Source organism: Hirundo rustica, chromosome 2 (assembly GCF_015227805.2).
Source record: "Hirundo rustica isolate bHirRus1 chromosome 2, bHirRus1.pri.v3, whole genome shotgun sequence".
Classification (NCBI taxonomy): Eukaryota; Metazoa; Chordata; class Aves; order Passeriformes; family Hirundinidae; genus Hirundo; species Hirundo rustica.
Window position 1 is genome coordinate 9,566,824 of NC_053451.1, and position 21,157 is coordinate 9,587,980.

The window sequence follows — 21,157 nt, forward strand, 5'->3', positions numbered from 1 at the left end:
TGTTTACTAAAAACAAACACTATGCAATCATACCTCAGGTGTTAATCAGTCGCTCTGTCATCAATGTAAGAATTCTTTACTCTTGTTGTATTCCCTTTTCTGCACATTTAAATGCTATTGCCTTGGATTACTGTAAATTACAGAGATGGTTAATAACACACTTTACCTTTTCCTATTCCTCTACCTGACTGACCACAAACAATAAGAATATTGATTTTTCTGTGTGTCTGAAGTTATTGCCAAAAGTCACACTGAAAGCAAAGGCCAGCATTGTGCTGGTACTTTTTGAACTGCTTGATGCAGAAACCTTGATCAAATTGGCTTTTCCATACAGTTACATTTGTTATGCGTCTATATTCCACTTATGTATTTGAATATATTTCTCTTTTTTTTGTTTATAGCTCTTTAGGCAAATTTGTCATTGAAACAAGCCATTTCCAAAGGGCATAAACTAGACTACTTTCTTTCCCAGCAATCGTTTATGTAGTGCATTTCCAAAGGCAGATTCCTAAGGCAATCAAGGCAATCATGATTTATGTTCAACACAGGTACTGGATATTTGACATATACAATATTCTAGCTAATACCAAGTCATGTATCAATGACATATTACTTTGGTATTACTTTTTCTGTATTGTTTTTTCCCATAAAATTCTGTTTAATCATTATAAACAGCTAATCTAAAAGTAAACAAATAATGGCAATGGGTGCACTGGACATGCATTATTCACACAGCATCGGCAGTAAATCTACAATAATTATGTGGTCATGTAATTGCTTTTATTCTTAGAAAATGCTATTGTGTGAAAGTTTCCTATTTGAAATATGCATTTGTAAGAATCAGCTTTATGTCAGAAGTTTTTTCCTTTATAATTTTCAGCTAATAGCTAGTTAGAAAAAAGTTCCCATTTATTTCTTGATGGTTACAGTTAATGATTTCTTAAACCAAATCACTAATGTGAGGCTTAAAATAGATGTGTTCCCACCTAAAGGATGCCAAGAATTTTCAATATTTCTGCATTTGATATTTTCCGTTTAAAATGTGTATAAAATGGTGACACAGAACTCAGCTCTGAGGGAAAAATGGCAACTGCAGATCTACAAAAAATGCATTAATGTGCTGTGCATTTTTCACTGTATATATTTGCATACAGAATTGACTTCATCTATTTATCTTTATATCATTTGCATTAGCGTATTCTCATGATAATTAAGCCTGAGCTGGTCTTTTACTTTTTGCCAGTTGTAAAGAAACAGCAAAGCCTGACACTACAGAAAATTCCTGGGAAGCGCAAAAGAAGCTAGGTAACACACTATCTGAGCACAGGAAAGGTATCCTGTTTCTCTGAAAGCTTGCAAACCTTGAGGAGACTAAGAAAACCTCAGGCTGACGTGTGCCTGCAACAGGCAGTCCTTTGCAAAGGACTGAAGAAAGATTCTCACACTAAGTGTATGGGTACTGTCTTAACTCTGCAATAGACAGATTCATTTGGTTCTCATGTTGTGAGTCTCATTTTCATATGCTACAGCCAGTGTGAGCAAAAAGACTAAAGACTGGAACATTTGGTGCACAGAATTTAGCCCCTTTAATTTACATCACTCCCCTCCTTCACATTAAGAAAAATATTGGATAAGTTTCTTGGGTAATGCTTTGTCACTGGCTCTATTTGCTGGTTGTGTGGCTTTAAGGACTGCTTTGTTTTGTTTTATGAATGTTCCAACACACACAAATACACCATATTTTAAGAATTCCTGTGGGGAAAAAAATCCCCTGGAGGTTCCCAATATGCCATAAAGGCCAATAGAAGTATGGTGTTTGAAAAACTCTTTGATAGGTACCTTCCATTTAAACTGTTTGCTCTGGACTTCTTCACGCCTTTAAAAGTGGATCAACAGCAACCTCTCTGGCATGGGTGGCTTTTCTGCTGTTTTGTTCTCCTAGCACAACTCTAGGAGACAACTGCCCTGGTGCCCTTCTCCTGGGCAGATCAAAGTTTGTACACTTTCTCTGATACAACTTTGTCTGTCTTACCCTCACAGAATGTATTTTTAATGGTTTAATGATACTGTACTATAAAATACCTTCTACCCCTAATAATAAGTCTCCAAATCTTATTGTAACTCTTATGGAGATTTTCAATTGAAACAAAGTATTGAAATATATATGTCTGGAGGTTTTAACTGTTCAAGTACTTATATTTCCTATGGTACACAGATTTTTGTTCTCATTTTAGAAGCGAACCACATACAAGCCACATTAAGTAAATGTTGGAGTTTTTTGTTTATGTTCCATATGTAATAGAGCATTTTCTGATCATATGGTTGAATTATTTCTATACACATTACTTCTTACAACACGTAGTTCAAGTCTATCTAGAGGAAAAGGGAGAGGTATATACTTTGAAGAATGGGATGGCAAAACTTTGATCTTTTGATTGTAGCTTTTGAGTCTAAATATGATGAAAACAACAATGGAAAAGATTAACGTGGCAATTGTGCCAGCAGTCTGAGCGAGGAATCAATGAGAATCTGGACTGTCCTCTCTTGGAAAATTTACATGAAAAAAGCCTTTTCAATTCTTCAACTATTTGACTCTGGTTAATGATAGGATAAATGCCTAAGAACAGTCAAGGAGAAATGTAAATACTTAGAGTTCAGTGCTATGTCTTCAGCTAAGAAGAGAGATAACTAATACCTAAGGAAATTCATTTCAAGCCACCATGAAAAGCCACCAAGAAAAACTGAAGAATTGTTACTTAGAATTATGTCCTAAGACATTTTGTACAATTTTTGAACCATGCTGTCCTGTGTGCTTTGTAAATCTGTGGTGTAGAAAAACTCATGTAAATTAGAATCTGAATACTGAATCTGAATACTGAATCTTAATGCAACTACATCCTATAGCCCCTAATTATTGGAGAGAAGCAAAAGTTTTTATGGGGAAAATATTGTATTTATACCTATATTTCCACTTCAAAAAGAGATGTACACAGCTGTGCAGCTGGAGCTGAATTGAAACTAGAGAGCTGTTCTGGTGGGTATTCTCGGACACACATTTTGCATGTTACTTTTCATTTGCTCAAATGGGGAGTGATAATGTGCCAATTTGGCACATGCTTCTTCCTCTTCTCTTTTAACTTGAGTGTTTTGGCTATTCTGATGCTTAGACATAGCCAAGATAATATGCACTTTCCACCTCTGCTGGAACACTGCTTCCTTCAGATGGAATATTTATGTCTATTGATCTTTGTTGGCATTTTGAATAATAAACCAGTATACCTTTATACCAACACATAAAAAATATCATAAAGCTTTTTTTTTTTTTTTTTTTTTTTTTTTTTTTAAACTGAAGAAACTAAAATTTTCTAGCAGGGGTGCCTATACTGGCTTTCTAGGAAAGAAGGATTATCATGTAGTGTATCAAGACAAATTCTGTGTGATGATAGGATAGAATATCATGGCATTAGGGTTGACATAGCCTGCTAATGACACATTTTCTGATAGTTATGGTTTCCAAATATATTTTTAACTTTTTAGGTTGTGGTAGAGACATTTAATAAGCTTTTTCAATTACTATAATTTAGCATAATCAGGAAGGTAATCAAAAACATAGATGCCACCTCCCTGGAAATGTTCAAGACCAGGCTGGATAGAGCTTTGAGCAATCTGGTCTAGTGGAAGCTGCCCATGCCCATGGAATGGGGGTTGGAATTGGATGACCTTTAAGGTCCCTGCCAAGCAAGCCATTCTATGATTCTATAGTGTGTTGGGTACTAAAGAATGGCAATTATCTGTTGCCCAAGATTTTGTAATTCTTATAGATAAATTGCATCATAATCTGTACTAATAACAGACATGTATAAGGGACATACCAGTGACCAAGTCTCATATTTGACACTAAGTTCTTAGTGAATATTTGAGAGGTTTATTTCCACGGCACTTAACTTCAGTTATTTTAAAAAATTAATTGAATAATTTCCCTTGGTGTTAAACAGTCTATAGCCTCAAGTTTTAGACTTCATTGTGCATTTATTTAAACTGTATGACAAAAGAAGTTTACCATTTACATACAATCTAAAGTTAAAAGTAGATGAGTTAGACAAGCCCCCATTTCAGCTTACAATCATCGACAGCAGTAAGTTACTGACTCCAGGGTACTGGAGGTCATTGGTCTAAGATCTGGACAGAAATAGACCAGAACTAGCATGATATTTTATGAATTATTTCCTTGGGATTTGTTTTACATCACTTCACTTTTTTTTTCCTGAAATTTAATCATAGTTTTTGTTTTGGTGTTTGACTTCTCCAGTATGTTAAAAAGACACATTTATTATATACTTCCTTGTACCTTATATTGATATTGCAAAAGAGATTTGAAAGATGGATGGTGAATAGCAGAAATTCATGCAGCCTAAAGGAAAAGAGATCAGTGAAATTATCCTACAGACCTGACTACAAAACCCTACCAGAATCACAGGATTTTTAGGTTGGAAGAGACCTTCAAGATCATTGAGTCCAACCCATCTCTAATACCTCAACTAGACCATGACACCAAGTGCCACATCCAGTCTTTCTGCAAACACTTCTAGGGATGGTGACTCCACCACCTCCCCAGGCAAGCCATTCCAGTACTTTATCACTCTTTCAGTGAAAAACTTTTTCCTAATGTCCAACCTATATCTCCCTTGTCGCAGCTTGAGACTGTGTCCTCTTGTTCTGTCTATTGTTGCCTGAAGAAAGAGACCAACCCCCAGCTGACCACAGCCACCCTTCAGGAAGTTGTAGAGTGTGATAAGGTCACCTCTGAGTCTCCTTTTCTCCAGGCTAAACAACCCCAGCTCTCTCAGTCGTTCTTCATATGGCTTGTACTCCAAGCCCTTCACCAACCTCATTGCCCTCCACTGGACATGCTCAAGCATCTCAACGTCCTTCCTAAACTGAGGGGCCCAGAACTGGACACAGTACTCAAAGTGTAGCCTGACCAGTGCTGAGTACAGGGGAAGAATGACCTCCCTGCTCCTGCTGGCCACACCATTCCTGATACAGGCCAGGATGTCATTGGCCCTCTTGGCCACCAGTGCACACTGCTAGCTCATGTTGAGCCGGTTCTCAACCAGTACCCCCAGGTCCCTTTCCTCCTGGGCACTGTCCAGGCACACCGTCCCCAGCCTCTAATGCTGCAGGGGATTATTGTGGCCAAAGTGCAGGAGTCAGCACTTGGACCTATTAAACCTCCTCTTACTGGACTCTGCCCATCTGTCCAACTGTTCCAGGTCTTTCTGCAAAGTCCTTCATCCTTCCAACAGGTCGACACACACTCCCAGCTTAGTGTCATCTGCAGATTTACTAATGAAAGACTCCATGCCTTCATCCATGTTGTCAATAAAAATATTGTACAGAACTGGCCCCACCCCTGAGGGACCCCACTGGTGACTGGCCGCCAGCTGGATGCAGCACCATTCACCACCACTCTCTGGGCCCGGCCATCCAGCCAGTTCCTAACCCAGCTAAGAGTGCTCTTGTCCAAGCCACGAGCTGCCAGCTTATTTAGGAGTATGCTGTGGGAGACAGTGTCAAAAGCTTTGCTGAAGTCCAAATAGACAACATCCACAGCCTTCCCTGCATCCACCAAGTGGGTCACCTGGTCATAAAAGGAGATCACATTGGTCAAACATGACCTACCCCTCCTAAACCCTTGCTGGCTGGGTCTGATACCCTGGCCATCCTGTAAGTTCTGTGTGATGTCACTTAATATAAACTGTTCCATTATTTTGCCAGGTACTGAGGTCAGACTGACTGTCTATAATTACCTGGATCCTCCTTTGCACCCTTTTTGTGAATGGGTGTCACATTGGCCAGCTTCCAGTCATCTGGAACCTCACCAGTGAGCCAAGACTGATGGTAGATGATGGAGAGTGGCTTAGCAAGCTCATCTGCCAGCTCTCTCATCACTCTGGGATGGATGTCGTCTGGTCCCATAGATTTATGGATATCCAAGCATTTCAGTAGTTCTCTGACTGCCACCTCTTTGATAATGAGGGGACCATTTTGCTCCCTGACACCATCTACCAGCCCAGGAGGGCAGTTGTCTTGAAGGCAAGTCATCTCCTCATTAAAAACTGAGGCAAAGTAGTCATTAAGCACTTCTGCCTTCTCCTCATCTGCAGATATTAAGTTCCCTCCCTTGTCCAGTAAAGAACAAATGTTGGTCTTACCCTTCCTTTTAGCATTAATATATTTGTAAAAACATTTCTTATTATCCTTTGCAGAAGTTGCCATTCTAAGTTCGAACTGAGCTTTGGCCTCCCTAATTTTTTTTCTACATGCTTTAGCAGCTCCTTTAAATACTTCATGAGAGACCTGACCCCCCTTCCAAAGCTGATACATCCTCTTTTTATTCCTAAGTTCCTCCAAAACCTCCTTGCTTATCCAGGCTGGACATTTACCCCATCGACTTACCTTTCGGCACACAGGGACAGTCTGTTCCTGTGCCCTCAAGAACTCTGTTTTGAGGTATGCCCAGCTTTCCTGAACTCTTTTGTTTTTAAGGGCTGCTTCCCAAGGGATGCTCTGAATAAGTCTCCTAAACAGGCCAAAGTCTGCCCTCTGGAAGTCCAGTGCAAGAGTTTTACTTGTGCTCCTCCTGATTTCACCAAATATTGAGAACTCTATAATTTCATGATCACTTTGCCCCAATTGACCTCCAACCACCACATCTCCCACCAGCCCATCTCTATTCACATACAATAGATCTAACATAGTCCCTCCACTGCTGGGCTCACCCACCAGCTGTGACAAAAAGTTGTCCTCCATGCACTCTAAGAATTTCCTGGACTGCCTCTTTTCTGCTGTACTAAGTTCCCAGCAGATGTCTGGCAGGTTGAAGTCACCCACAAGAACAAGGGCTGATGATCCTGAAACATTACCTAGCTGCTTATAGAATAAGTTGTCCACCTCTTCTTCCTGGTTGGGTGGACGATAACAGACTCCCAGCAGGATGTCAGCCTTGTTGGCATTCCCCTTAATTCTTACCCATAGGCATTCAACTCCATCTTCCTTAGTTTCAATTCCTACAGTATCAAAAGTCTGCTTAATATAAAGGGCCACCCCTCCACCTCTTCTTCCTTGCCTGTCTCTTCTGAAGAGCTTGTAGCCATTGAGTGCAGTGCTCCAGCCACGTGAGTCCTCCCACCATGTTTCTGTGAAGGCAACTACACCATAGCTCTGCTGTTGCACCATGGCCTCCAACTCTTCTTTTTTGTTACCCATGCTGCGTGCATTGGTATACATGCACCTCAGCTGGGCTACTGACTTCATCCCTAACTCAGCCTTGCAACACTTGGGCCTGCTTCCAGACAGTCCAGCTGCATCCCTTTCCTTCTTCAAACCTAGTTTAAAGCCCTCTGAACAAGTTCTGCCAGTTCATGAGCTAAGAATCTTTTGCCCTTAACAGAAAGATGTATCCCATTTGGTTCCAGCAGAGCAGGTGCTGTAAAAATTTCTCCATGATCAAAGACTCCAAAATTTTGCCAATGACACCAACCCTTAAGCCACTTGTTGATGGTGTGAGTTCTCCTGTTTCTTTCGTCATTTTCCTCTGCCACCAAAGGGACTGAGCAGAACACTACCTGTGCTCCTGCCCTATCAATTACCTGACCCAGTGCCCTAAAGTCTTTTTTAATTGCCTTGACAGTCCTCTTTTCAATCTCATCACTTCCAGCCTGGAGTATCAGCAGTGGGTAATAATCAGAGGGCTGAATCAGCGCAGGAAGTCTCTCAGTGATATTTTGTACCCAAGCCCCAGGGAGGCAGCACACCTCCCTGTGGGATGGGTCCCGTCAACATATGGGGCCCTCTGTTCCTCTCAGAAGGGAGTCACCTACTATGATTACCCTTATTTTCTTCTTGATGTTAGAGGTGGTGATGCATCTTTCAGGTGAATCATAACTGGGGGACTCACTGGGCAGACAATTTTCTTCTAAATCATCTAGATGGCCCTCTAGATCCTGGACCCCCTATCTATTCTGAAGTGGCACCTGGCTGAGGGATGGGGAGAAGTTTTTCTTATTTTCTCCCCAAGCAGGGACACATTTCCACTCCTCTTCATTTTTCAGGTACCCTTCTATTACCTGAGAGCAGGAGGCATGTAAGTCCTCAGACTCACGGTCAGAGGCCTCCCTTAAAGATGGAAGGGCTGAACTCCACCAGTCTATTTCCATTTCACTTTCCCTGATACTTCTTTATCTCTCAACTTCCTCCCTAAGTTCAGCCACCAGCAAAAGGAGATCACTCACCTGTTCACACTGTAGGCATGCCTCCTCCACAACACCCCCTGAAGCCACCAATGAGCTCAAACACTCCAGGCAGGAATGGGTCTGTACAGACACACCCTTTTTGGAGAGCTGCACTTGGTCACATACACTTATACCAACCCCAGTTTTTGACCATGTAGAAACCATTACTAGCAGACACCACAAAAGCAACCAGGCAGCAGAAATACTTCAAACAACACAGAGGACACCTTACTTGCAACCCTGCCTGCGTGAACTGCCACATGAACTGCCTTGTCCACACCCCAGTAATTCACCACACCCCTGCTCACTTGCTCCAGGTCACCACACTCCCCAGAGACCTCTTATAATCAGCCACTCAGTATCAGCACAGGAAGCTCCACCCATTGCTCCTCAATGACTCACAAATAATGAAGTGTTTTTCCATATAGGTAACAAATGTATGCTATTTGACTGAAAATCTTGGTCCAGAAGGAATGAAAGGGAGAAAATACCTAGATCTGTATCCAGCACTTATTCTTTATACACTAAAAAACCTTTAAAGTATAGATTCATGGCTTGAAAATAGACTAACTAATGGTTTTCCAAATATTTTTCTTTGTATACCCAGTCAAATGTGATAACTTGGTTACATTCTATGATATACACATCCATATTAAAACACTTACTGTATATTATTACTGTATATTATTACTGTACCCTAGAAAAACATAACAGTTACAAGAAAGCAAAAAGTAGAATTTCTCTTGTAAGTAGCATAGAACAATGTTTTCAGAGTGAAGATCTTGTCAAATATCATGCTTGTTCCATGCAGTCTTTGAAGGATCTGGCCCATTAAGTTTTTAAAAATGTGGCTTAATATGGATTTGGTAACCAAATCGCACAGGTTTAGAAATTGTTTGTAATTTCAAAAAATTTTTTTTTGTCTGAAGAAAACAAATACTTTGCAAAATAGATCTTTATTAGTAACTTTAAGGCAGACAGTCCTGTATCACTTATATTTGCAACATCTTTGGAACAATTACCTTGTGTACATAAAGATTAGAACAGTTTTATAATAAAAAACCCAAAAGCTAAAAGAAACCCAAAGCAAAGTGGCAGTGGCAAGGGACAGTAGTCAAACATCATGACTTGGTAAATTCAGACTGGGCAGCAGGAAAGATTTTTAGCAGTGGAACTGATTATGAAGAGGTGAGAAGCCTCTATCCATGGGTGCTGTCAAGGTTCACTAGACAAAGCTACAGGTGATCGAATCTAGGTGTGGATAGATCACCTCCAGAGCACTCAGTCAATTTTTCTATAGCTCTACTGCTACTACATTTATGATAATTTTAGGTCTTTCCTTCATAGCTGCGTAATGAATGTTGTAGTTACTTTCCTTTCAGAGTCAATGGGAATAAATAGCTCTCGAAAATAAGATCACAAAAAACTCTGAGCTGGATGGGACCCACAAGGCTCATCAAGTCCAACCCTAAAGTGAAAGGCTCATTTGTGGATTGGACCTTGACATTTTTAGCACTACACTCTAACCAACTGAGCTAATCTCACATATGCCTAATTTCTTTCAGCTGCTTAATTTAAGAAGGGTTGAACTGTGCCCTAGACTATATTGACTACAAATATATCTTAGACTGAGAACTTCAAAGCTGATGCTATGTTTATGAAACTTATTCAGCAATTGCTTCACGTAAATTCCACAGGCAGTCTGGAAGGGGATGGAGCTTTAACTCCATCCTGATGAGAGTTCTTCCTGATGAGTTTCTCTCTAATTTTGATATAATGTTAACAATATCTGCAACACAATCCAGAAATAATATATGTCTCAAAAAAAAAAAGAATTTTTCTTTTGCTGTTTTCCAGCAGTTGGGTTTCCTACAAACTTTTGAGAACTTCCAGTCCAAGAGATGAAATAAGACATATCCCTTAGCCCATTGTCTTTGTCTTTAGTATCCTGAACTATATTCATACCTCAATATGAGTCTCATCTCCCTTTCTGGAAACCCAAATTTCCAAAACTAGCCTGCTAGATTTGAAAAGTAAGAAATCAAAACCACTTACTTGGTCATCAGCAGAGATAATAGAACAACATTACTGACTTATTTTTTAGCTACTAGAAGTATTAAAGGGACTCAACAAAGAACTTTAAGGCAATGAATTCCCCTGACTTTTAACTGAAATATGTTTATCATTTCTACTATCTTTGTGACACTCATTTAATTTAGCTTTGCTCCAAGGTACATATTCTAGACCAGGTTGAATTGCCTTGGGTTATTGCCTTTGGCTTTCAAAAGTCTGTTGTATATGCAGAAGCTTTAAAGGTATGCTGATGACAATGTGCTGCAAGTTAGGCATTTGAATGAGCTAACTCCTCGCACTTCAGAGGCAGGTTTGCTAGAATATGCATACACAGCTATGGACCCAAAATAAGCGATTATGAATACAGCTGGCAACCAGAAAGCATGGTAAGTCACTCATATCTGCAAATTAAAGGCACCCAAATGAAAATATATGACTGAAAAATGTAGGAGAAGGGATTACAGGCAACTCTGCCCCTGATAAGTAACACTTGTGTTAATTATCCAATACAGCCTTGCCCCTCATGAGTCACAGCTATAGCCAATAAAGATAAGTGTGATAAAAGGGAGTGGGTTGGCTAGCTATGGGAGAACCTTGAGGGAGAGGGACTGAGAATACCTGGAGTATGAGGAATGAGCCAGAGGGCAAGAGAATCCCTGCTGTGAGGTCAGTCTGCAGTTTGAGCCTGTTGTTAGAACCTGCAGTTGTAGTCTAGCTAGGTAAAAGCTTCCAGTCAGAGTTTACTAATACATGCAGTCATAGTCTAGTAGGAAATACCTGCAGTCAGAGTCTGCTCCTACAGTAGGAGCTTGCTGCAGCCAGAGCCAGTAAACAGTTGGAATGAAAATAACTGAATTGTAAAGAGGAATAAACCAGGAGCTTTTTCGTGCTGTGATAAACAAGAAGTCTGTGTCTCAGTTCATTCTACCCTCAAATAAGAGGGCTGCAGCAACAGAAAAATTAAGAAAACTTAAAGATATTCGGATACTGAGCATTCTAGGAGAATAAATGGCATTTTACCACAGCAACTGAGTTAACAACAATGAATTGGAAGCTGATGGAACTCAGCTGTTGAAGGGGACAGTTTCTGAACCAACACAGCTTAGTTGTCCCTGCCAATAATTAGTTGTTTATTTTTACTACTACTAATAGCAAGGGACTGCTGAATTCTTCATGTTCATGTCTTCAGACAATGATAGCCATCTGCAAATACTCTCATAATTGGTTGAGATACATGGTAGTGTTTTCAATTGTATAGTTTTTCAGTGAGCTTGTTATCCAAAATTTTAAGGATCAGGTTGGGCTGGATTAACCAATAGTAACTTTAGGTACCATGGCATGTTCAGAATACTACTAATCTCTACGTTATTTTACTTGGAAAGCCATACTTGTACTTCAGTTTCTCTGTGTTCACCTTCTCTTGTCTTCCTTTGCATAAAAAAGAGCTAAATAATTACAGAAATGAATTAATTTATTTGTGAAAGATAACATCTCTATTGTCTTCTCATTGGGATTTGAGGCAGACTGAGTTAATGAGATATGCACTTCAGTCTTGTTTTTCTCCACTGTATCTAAATGGTAGCTATTATAGATCTGTTTTGTTCCTTTTTAGCAGTCACTCACCTTTGACATAGCTTTTAAATTACACCACTTGTCTTTAGAATTCTCCAAGTTGCTGTACATTTGGAAGCTTCATTAATTTTTAAAGTCTTATTTTAACAAGTTTCTTGTTTTTAAAAGAATTAGCTGCATGAGTAATTGATCTAGCTAACATTAATTCCTGCATTCCCTGACATGCTTCTGTAACTGATAGACTATATCGTATAGCTGTATTTTTTTACTTGCTTCATATACTTAAAACTATACCTTCTCTAGTCTTCATAGTGCTCGCTCTCATCTAAGAGAATTTGATATAATTTTTTATTTTAAATGATCAGGTAAGAGATTCAAAACTAGTATCTCACACAGAGACGATGAATTCCTTGGACAGTGAACTAGTCTGGATTGAAACATACTTACTGTCTTTCTTTATTAATCTCTGTTTTGTACCAAAATGTTGTGCTGTTTTAGCACAGATAACAAGAACCAATTAATGTTTGGTTTTGAAATTGAAAGCTAATACAGCCATTGGAGAAGTGGTATGTGTCTGTGAATGCACAGGGTTAAATATTGGAGGAATCTTGGGAAACTTCCCTTTTTCCTCCCTGCCTTGGAAGAGGTAAGCTGGCCCTGTCTCCCAGCAGGCTGGACCTGTTTGGCCCCTGCCTGGGCCGGGCTTTTCCTGGGAAGCTGCTGGGACTGGTGACTCCCAGGCAAGGGGAGGCGAGGAGAATATGCCCCTGTCCCAGGCTGGGTCTCCAATGGCTGTAAAACATCCTGCCGCTAAGCTGTGGGGCCAAGCCCTCCTCCCCCTCTGGTGATTCCCAGGCAGGGAAAAAAAAAAGGGGGAGGAAAGCCCAGTCGCTGGAGAGATCATGCAGCAGCCCCAGATGAGACCGAGGGGTAGAGGGTCATCTGTCAGCCCACCTAACTACTGAGATCCTGGATGCCATTTCTGAGCCTCCCCCATCATCATGACTTTGAAATTCTAGGGTCCGCTACTCAGCAGAGATCACATGACCATCTGCAAGCCCAGGTGAGTATTAACTCTTTCCTTGGCAGATGAAACTTTTAAAATGCCAATCCTCCTTTTGAGTAAAGAGAAAAGAACAGAGTGAAACATAGAGAAGACATGGCATGAGATGGAATTCAGTGAAGAGAGAGTAAAAGACTGATTGGGAGAAAGGATTGAGGGGTTGCCTGGTTCTAGGTTAAAACTTTTATGAGCCGTGGTAATGAACTGTAATATCCTAGAATATTCCTTTAAACTGTGGACAGTATGGATTGGGGAGATAGATTGAAGCAAAGTTATTTGTGATAGACTAAGTAGATATTGAATTAGTAGCTGTGATCCCACTGAGAAATTAGTACAGAGAGAGATAAAATAAGAAGCTCTCTGTCCCAGTGGAGAAGTGAAGAGCGATATCTCTTCCATATGAAGTTGTGAGAAAAACTGCTGATGGGAGGTTTCTCATGGTTTGCAGAATTTCCCCTGAGTGGCTGCAGATTTGTGACATGGGAGCCACTAGAGGACTATTTTCTTGTGGCAATGTTTCCATGGGAGTTCTAAGAGAGACTCCTCTCCCTAAGAATTGATGAAAGACTACTTTATGTGGGGAAACTGACTGAAAAATCACAGATTTTGTCTCTGTTGTTAGTGGGAAAGTGAACAGTTTGTGGGGAGGAGAAGTACTTTTGTAAGTTTAATTTTGAGTTTCATTATGTACTTTTATGTGTGTTAATCTATCTTTATACCCTTCAAGTTCTAGTCTGCTTTGCTTTTCTCCTTATCCTATCTCACAGTAGCAGTAAAGAGAGTGAATAATTCTGGTAGACACTTAAATCACTACAAATGTATTAACCAAAGAATGAGAAACAAAATCTCTAGGAACTTCAAGGAAAGAATTGATTGAATTCTGAAGAAAAACTCTCAGAATATGAGTGCATTTTATAGCTGCAGTAGGTGTCTTTCATAACTACTAAAATGCATGTTGTTTAGATTTCTTTGTACTTGCTAATGCTGAGTTTAATCACTTTTTGAAAGCTGTGTTCCTTAGGGCAAAAAACCCCTTTCTAAATAACTATACAGTTCTCGATGATCCAAGATTTAGGTACAACTAATTAAGATAATGGGAGGGTTAGGAGGTGGGAAAAGAATCCCACAAAACTGTGAAGACTAACTCAGCAGTGTTGCTGGCTAAAAATTAACTTTAAAAAAAATCTAGTTCACTTTTTTGTTGTTTCAGCTTTGTGCCCCTTCACAGTTCCTGATTCCTGATGGTACCAGCAACAGAAGGACTGAAGGTAGAACTGAAGCTCAATTTGTTTTAAAAAATGGAACTATCTAAAATTAATGTCTCACATATCTAAAATTAATTAATCTCACAAGGCTGAACTCAAATGTATATACCTGAAAGATCTTTGAGTCACTTTGCTCATGTCAGCAGTATTTAAACATATAGACAAGACTGTCAAAAATGTGGCCCACATCCAAATTATTCAAAAGTCTTATAAAGAGAGTTAGATTTTAGGTACATCTCTAAGCATTTTTCCTTTGAGCTCTTTGAGATTAGTAGACTCTATTTTGAAGAAATCTATTAATTCTTCTGTCTCTGGAGGCTGTAGTGGGAAACCTGTGCTCTAAACATAATATATTTCCAGTTAGTAATTGTAGAATATTGCAACATATACACAAGAGGAAAATCCTTTTTCTTTTCCTCTTATTTTATATGGTACCTGTATGACTAATATTACTCAGACTACCCAGAGTTACCCAAAACAGGGATCAAGAAACAGACAATCAGATCTTTTTTATTCCCCATTTACTCCCATTTACTTTCTGGAAAACTAATTTTCTTCTACAAATTGCCTTTCAACAACTACCTTGGCCCACTAGGATTTCTTCTGAGGCCTCCTATTGCATGGTTTTAACTTTGTTCCCTGTGTTCACTGTTCGGGATTTCTGGCAGACATCACAAGCTAACAGCCAAATGGATCCGAATTTCATAAATATGAAAAGCAAATACTTTGTGCAAGCGCAGATATGTTCTAACATACTGAGATATTTTTAAATCTCTTTTTGCTGCAGATTACTCCACAGGTTTTTGTGGGGAGTCTGGCAGGTCTTTTGGGAATGCTCACTTGTGCTGTAGTTAAAAGAGCTTTCAGAGGCTGAAGTACCAAGATCAGTTTCACTGCTCAATTAAAACACTTCAAAGGCAAGGGTTTCAGGAAACAATTGTTCTGATACAGAACTAAGGATTGACAAGACTATTATGGATGTCTACCCTCATTGTCTGCAGGATGTTGGGTTCCATCCATGCTTTAAGATATTTGTGCTAGGTTGTGCTAAGTTATAGGAGAATTTTATGTCTCAATCTAAGGATATCAAGATATCAAACATATATAGACTTTTAACGTGGTAAAATGTCTTCAAGCCTTTGGAACTTTTGTTTTGTTTCATTGCTTTGTTTGGTTTGATTTCCTTCCTCAAATGCATCTCACTTTAACTTCTGATAAATACTCAATGTTTTTTCTCTGGAAGACATTTTGGTCCTCTGACCAAGTCACTTTTCAATTTTTTTTTTTTTTTTTTTTTTTTTTTTTTTTTTTTTTTTTTTTTTAATTCCAAGAAAACTGAAGACTCTCTAGAGATTTTTTTATTTTTTTCAGATTTCAAATAACTTTTTTCATTTCAGTTCCATCATGATTTCTTTTCCCTTTTCAAATTTACAGACACAAACTCTACACATTTTATTCATAGCTCAGGCAAATATTTTTTGTGTTTGTCAGAAGTAAGCTGACTGGTCTTGTCTTGTTAATTCTACTCTTCCATTGCTTAAACAAGTGTATTTTTAAAAAAAACTATGGCAACATCGCAATAAGAACTTATAATCATAGATTATTCAAATCACTGTTTTCAGAAGTAATATTGATTTCTATAATGTTCTCTTTTATAAGGATAGTCCTCATATCTTATTTACAGGTGTATTGATTTTAATTTTATGCAAAATCCTACATCATCTGACTATATTTTCACATTAAATATTGTTTCATGAAAGCTGTCACTTATTAATATTTGATTTAATAAGTATGACACATTTCTTTTTACACATCAGCTCAGGAGTAGTTATTAATCAGGGAATGAAATTCTTTGATTCTTTCCATCTAGGCAAATAGACGCTCATTCCTCACTTCATTACTAATTCCTAAAATGTAAGGAATCACTGGAACAACTTTCTGGTTTCACAGCCCATTAGAAGCCACTACTATGAAGTATTCTAGGTGCTTGATTTTAAAACAAACATCTCCTACTTTAGTGAACCATGATTTTATAAGAGGTTTTAGATTCCTTATGGTGAAAACAAGAATTTGCTTGGTTTTTGAGAGATCTTTGGCACCTTTAGTTCCTCTTGTTTTAATGTTTTACCAATCTAGATTTAAGTAAGATAAACTTAGAAAAATGCTATCTATTCACATAGTTTCAAAAGAATCTATTTATCTTCACTTGGTTTGAGTCCATTATTCTGATTTCTATATTTCCAATAATTTGATGGATAGCATGCTATTGGAAAGACCCCCCAGAAGGAAATGTCATCTTCCTATCATTCTAGTTTTGGATGTAGTTTCTTATATATGACTTCATATGAAAAGTGACAAAACTGTTTGGAAAATTTACAGACTATAACATCTAAAATAAATTGTATTTTCAGTAAAGCATGTCTTTTCAGCACTTTTAAATCTGCTAAAAAATGCAAAAAAATATATTTTTCCTCTTGAGGCAAGTAAAGTGTTAATACCCAACTGTGAACTATTGTGAATCTTTGTGATGCATCTGTGCATAGACTACTAAAATATGTGAAATTACTATATGTTTTTTCAATGTTCTAAATGCTTCTATCAAACTTTGTCATTGCAATTACTCAAAAAACTCAGAAGCCCTCTGTAATGGTTTTAATTAATATAACCGTGCAGAAACACTAATTAATGTAGGGGTTTTAGTATTTATTCTTCTTCTGTGAGAGGGAGAGATTAGGAGAAAAAAAACTAAAGCAGACTTAAGCTTAAAAATGAACAAAAATAGTTTTATTAACATACACTAAAAGAATGAAAGAAAAAACGTTGAGAAAAAAACTTAAACTAAAACAGAATGACACTTTAAAACATGCTTCTCTCCCCTTACAAACTATTAACTTTCTTATTAAACAACATAGAAAGACACAACTTAGGATTTTCAGTCAGTTTCACTATTTAAACATAATCACTCATTACTTTAGGAGAAGAGTCTTTCTAAGATCTTTTTATGAAGATATTTGCCACAAGACAAAATAGTCCAGTGCTCTCAATGTCACACATCTGCTGCCGCCTGGAGTTTTTGTAAATTGTGATGTTCTATCAGCAAAGCTTCTCAGTGTATCTGGGGTGCTATTTACAAATACTTTTTCTAGTCTAAAATCATCTTTGTCTTAAAGGCTGAGACCTCCTTTTAACCCAGGAGCGGGGGCCTTAAAGTTCTCAAATAAATCCCAATTACATCAGCCCTCAATTTTGATTAGAATAGTATTCTCCCCAACACTAAGATACTGCAAAGAACAGTTAATTTCTCCATAATTTACCTTAGAGAAGTCCGGTTAAAAAGGTCCACTTCTTCAGTCCTGTTCTAATATTATTAGTTCCTTCACTTCTAATCTGACTTCATTCGGTGTCTGTTCCATGTACTCTGTTTTTCTTTCTTCTTTCTCTCAAGGAAGAATTTTACTTTAAAAGTTCCATGTTGCTAGGGAAGGGTTAAATCCACCTGGGCCTGCAAAGGCCATGTGCAAGCACCGAGGCTGCTAGAGCTGAAGAAAATGCAAAGCTGTGCTGATGGAGGAAGTTGGTAAATGTCCTTTTTTCCACACTGTGGTTTCATCCAGGGTGGCTCGGCTTAAAGTAGTTATGAGGCTGCAGGCTTTCTTTCTCTGCTGCCAGTGGCGATTAAGCTGGGCCATGACTTGGCCCTTTCTGCCGCGGTCTGAGCACGTGGCCAGCACTGCTGAACACCAGCCGCCTCTCTTCCCTGCCGGCAAACAGGGGAAAGGGGCTGAGCTGGCCCAGGCCCTCTCTGTGCGGGCAGCGGCCTTCAGAGGTCCAGCTGAGCTGGGCCTAGCCGCCCAGAAGGGAAGCAGGGCCCAACCCGGGCCTTGCCTGGCCTTCCATGATGTTACCTCATGGCAGATCCCCTGAAGCGAGAGAGGCACGGATCAGCAGCAGATTAGTTTTAAATGTCCCTTCCAAAGTCTCATTGACATTTCTCATTGGTCAACTTAATTGCCAGTATCCTGGCCAGCTTTTTGATAGGTCCCTGTCCTCCCCCCCACAAACCCCTCCACGGTTAGGGCAGGGAAAAAAATTCCACATCTTTCTATAACCAGAAAACAAAATTGTGCCAACCCATGATACCCTTCTACTTCCATATCGTAAAGTATCTTACATCTTGTCTAATGTGCTTTTTGTGTTATAAAGGGAGAATGAAAATAGATTTGCTCAGGGCCTATGGAATTGCTCCAGTTGTAATAGTCTATATTGCCACTCTAGTATTTCTGCTATAGTTTTGCAACCTTGTAACAACACTTGTAAGGAAAGAAAAGTACATTTTCAATGACATGTTTATTGGAGAAATCATCTGCCATAATTTTTGTTTCTGGTCCAAGGTGGGAGCCAGAAGCAATCATAATATTTTGAAACAAGCACAAACATGATACTGTATATTCTTTTTAGTTAATGTTTTTCTTTGCAATTCTCAATGTTTTCCTGTGAAATTAATTGAAAAAATATAATATTTCTTTTGTAGAAAAATGTGTACTTCTAAAAGGCTGTGCATTGCACCTAACTCAACTAAACTCAATTTTAATGCCCACAGTAGTTGCATCACATTATTAAGTAGACTTTTTGTCATTTGAACTGAGCCCACTGCATTGGAGGATAGGGATTTTTTTGTGGAAGGAAGGACAGTCAAAAGATCAGCAAAGGCAGTCTGAACAAATGATACATAATCTAGACTGATAGCGGCCAAGAACTATGTGGATCCTCTTCATTTTAAAACAGTGTACTTAGAGGGGATTTAATTCTAAATAGTTTTATTTGTTGTCATTTGCAAGAGAATGAGTAGGTTGCAAGCTTTTTGTCACTCATCTACAGCTATAGCATTTTGAAAACAAGAAATGTTAAATGTGCTTTTAAGTTTGCCTTTAAGGCTCTACTATCTCTGTTTTAATTGAAAGCATTATTTATGGAAATGACCCAATGTTCCCTAAATTCTGTTTTAACAGACTGCTTGCTCACTTGTTCAAGATGGTGCTTTTCTTATAACACTTCTGCAAATAGATTTAGTTTCTCTTTTCATCTGCTATTTCTGTGTTCTCTCTTCTTTTCCATATGCACTCATGGATCTATTGCTTTTCTCCTGCCTGCTTAGAAACTTCCACACATTTCACTTCTGGTTTCAGGCTCAAAAACATTTTTAAATACCATACTCAGAACTATACTTCTCTTACAGTTTGTCTTCTTCTACAGCAAGCAAGTATTAGTTTAAAATAATATTTTTTATCTCTGAATAAATCAGGTTTATATTTTGCATTCTGAAATTTGCATTCAAAACAGGGAGAGCCATCTTTGGAGAGCTGGAAAAAAATGGAAGAGCTCTTGAGTGATCCAATTCACATTAGCCACTGAACTATTTCTGATATGCTCAAGATTTAGTGAAGCTCAAAGATACTGAAATTAATCTTTATCTCCATTGCTTGTGTTCTCTCAAGAAAAGCAGCAAAAAACCATGAACATGTTCTTTACTGAACAGAATAGAAAGTGCTATGAATAAAAACATTTGTGACAGAGATGGACTTCAAGCCTAAAGCATAGAAAGAATATTTGATCTATACATTTAACAACACAAAAGAAAGGACTACCCTACTGACAGCAATGTCAGAATTCCCATTTTCTTTTAACAGCCAGGTTTTTACATGAAAGACTTTTAAGGAGGGAAAAATTATGTGTTTAGGTGTAGCAGGATTTTTGGAGACAGACACAGAGAGACCTGACGGTGGGAAAGTTCTGTTGTTTTAGCACTGTCAAGGACGTTGAGCCTGAGAAACAGCTTTTTCCCTCAACAAAATTGAAAAACAACTAACTGCAAAAGAATGCTTATGCAGATAACACTAGCCAATAGCGAGTAGTAAAATGTCATGTGAACAGCTTGTGCACTAGAATGATGTATGTATATAAGAACCCTGTGTACCCTCAATAAACGGAGCACTCACCACTGCTTCTGTGAAGAAGGTGTTTGGCTGTTCCCCGTGTTTTTGTTTTGTTTTTCTTTCTTTTCAAAAATCACCTTCATTTAGGTTCTCTTTTGGGGGCACTGCAAAAATACTGCCAGTAATTTCCTGGCAACGTTTTTAACTTAAGTCCTTGCTGCAAGGTTAACATTTGAATCTGAAAAGGCAGGGGTTTTTTCAGTTTGCATTTGAATTTGGCTGTTTTGCATTTTGTCTTTTAAAGACATCTGCATTCTGAAGAGCTTTGCACACACTTGGCATTTTGAGGCAAAAACTGTGGTTCTGTCTAATTTCTGACAGTAGAGTGGCCCTACTGTCACTTTATCATCAAGCTCGTTGGGGGTCCATGCCTTCAGCTTCTTCTTCATCTGCATGGAGGAAGCTGGTGAGCATTTCAATGAGTAATTTTCTGTTTAAGGATCAGGAAAGAGGCAGAAGCAGTTATTGAAATATTTTTCTTTCCTTAGCTTCTGCAGCGCCATGGTGGGTGTCAACTGTTGCTGTCCCAGATACATGAGAACATTAATGTCAAGATGCTGGGAGCAGGACACCTGTAGAAAAAAAATACTTGGTAAAAAAAGTTATTTCAGTTATACAGCCACATTAGAGCATGAAGCGATTTTCTCTAATTTCTCTAATCTCTTTTCTTATTTCTAGTACAGAAATTGCAGAATAAAGCCAAGACATTTATCATAATTTTATACTCCATATTCTTAAATCCATTAAAATTGAAATTCTGTAATAAGAGTAATATAACTGCACTGGAATTCTGTCCAATGAAAGACATCAAGTGGGCAGTGTTAAAAAGCAATGGCTTCACCCAATGAGGCACACATTGGGTGGGATGCATGAGAACTGGCATCCTCTATAAACAAC

General features: G+C 38.6%; 1 long non-coding RNA gene across 1 annotated transcript; it reads left to right on the top strand.

Annotated features, from left to right (window-relative positions):
• The first annotated feature begins 10,959 nt into the window (after positions 1–10,959).
• Positions 10,960–20,854, top strand: LOC120764847 (uncharacterized). The gene is made up of 4 exons (XR_005704308.1): positions 10,960–11,033; positions 12,959–13,002; positions 14,213–14,270; positions 20,749–20,854. It is a non-coding gene; the product is annotated as an uncharacterized LOC120764847 (long non-coding RNA).
• The last annotated feature ends 303 nt before the right edge of the window (positions 20,855–21,157 follow it).